The following is a 2,091-nucleotide window of genomic DNA, read 5'->3' as shown; positions in this document are numbered from 1 at the left end:
GCACGGCTACTCGAAGAGTGTCCCGGCGCTTTTCAATACACACCTGTATCATAACACAACTGAAAAGAAGGGCCGAAACAAAATAAAAGAGGGATCCAGACTCACCTAGGAAACCAAAATCTACGAAGCAAAAAGCCAGGTTTTAAGGCCCTTCCTGAACGTCAGTAAGTTAGAGGTACTGCGCAAAGTCAGTGGTAAAGTGTTCCAGAGCTGGGGCGCCAACAGTCTGAAAGAACGGCCTCCTATACGAGCCCTCTTAATACGAGGGACCGCCGCAAGAAACAGGGATCCAGACCTCAAAGGTCTTGTAGGGTGATAGAAAACTACCCTTTTGTGGAGGTATTTGGCTCCAGACACATAAAGAGCTTTATGAGCCAGGGTCAGGGCCTTGAAAGTTATCCGCTTCCGGATGGGAAGCCAGTGAAGTGCCTGCAGGAGACCAGAAGTTCGAGCACGGCCTGATAGACCAAAAATGGCCCGAGCTGCCGAATTCTGGACCACCTGCAGTCGTTGTAACATATACTCCGGTAGGCCGAGATACAGAATGTTGGAATAATCTAATCTCGAACCGATTATCGCCTGTACCGTTATCTTCCTGTGGTCTTCCGATAGTATGGGAAGAAACTTGCGGAGCATCCGGAGCAAACCGAAGCAGGTACCGGTAAGACCGATTATCTGCGAGCGCAGTGACAGGTCCTTATCGATCTTAATACCCAGGTTCTTGGCCACCTGGGATGAACCTGAAGGTGGATACATGTTCTCCGCCACCATTCCTGCCACTCTGGATCCGAGCTGCATCCGAAGAAGAGTACCTCCGATTTATCCGAGTTGCACTTGAGGCCGTTAAGATGGAACCAGTTAAAAACGGCCCCAAGGCAACCCTGGATACTCTCTCCGTCAAACTCTACACCCTTGGCGCACGTAAAGAGGAGCTGGGTGTCATCGGCGTAGGAAACAATCTGAGCCCCGAAAGACTCCGCTAGTGCCGCCAGAGGGGTCATAAAGATGTTAAAAAGAGTCGGGCTCAATACTGAGCCCTGAGGGACTCCGACACCCAATGGCGGCATCTCAGCGGAACTAGAGGAGGCTCAGACCGTTTGTCGGCGGCCGGCCAAGAAAGATAGAAACCAGCTGAACACCGTCCCCCTCAGACCGATCTCATAAAGTCTGGCTAAGAGACCCTCGTGAGGGACGGTGTCGAAGGCCGCCGACAGATCGAGCATCACTAACATCGCCTTGCCACCTGAATCCAGCACCTCCTTAATAGCCTCCGAGACTTCCAAAAGCACTGTCTCAGTGCTTAGGTTCGTACGGAAGCCGGATTGAGTAGGGTGGAGTAAATCATGCGATTCCAGGTACTCAGAGAGCATCGAAGATTAGCACCCACACATCTACTTATGTGATACAGCACCATTAGAGGTGAAGTTTTTAAGTACCCGCAAATGATTGATGTGAATAGGGAAAACTGTGCCTCCACTCGGGCTGTAACACCTATCCACAGACGCGGATTAAGACTTTCCTTGACTTGAAAATTAAACTTTTGGATATTAGGTCTCCCGATATTCTAGGGGTCCTTAATTGCGCTTCCAAGAAGCCCCCTATGAACCATATTAATGTATATAATCGCAGCACTAAAGGGAACATTGATTCAAAAACTATTTGTATTTTGGATGAATACTAGTAACACTATATTTTAAGCTGTCCTTTATTAATTGTGGAAGATCAGAATGAGACCTTTGAACCCCTAAAAACAATGCACATATCAATGAGAGATGAGGGCAAGGAAGGAGATGTGCCCGAGCTCAGAGTTCCCTTCCCCCCCAAAAAAATCACCATCGGCCCAACAAATAGCATCATTCTCTCTTGCAAGTGCTACGGGCTTCCAAAGGGTGCTCCCTGTCCAACAGAGAGGTTATCTTTACTTTGAAGAAGGGCTAAGTCCTCAAGTAACATTGATTACATATTATTAGATCTACACTTCTGGTTGAAATGAGGGACATGGTAGTCATAGACACAGATGATAGTGATCACAATGCCCTATCCTTATCTTAGAAAATATGCTGTTAGTTGATCTTTCAGCACAGGCACCCC

Source organism: Lissotriton helveticus, chromosome 11 (genome assembly GCF_964261635.1).
Source record: "Lissotriton helveticus chromosome 11, aLisHel1.1, whole genome shotgun sequence".
Lineage (NCBI taxonomy): Eukaryota > Metazoa > Chordata > Amphibia > Caudata > Salamandridae > Lissotriton > Lissotriton helveticus.
Note: the sequence above shows the minus strand (reverse complement) of the source record.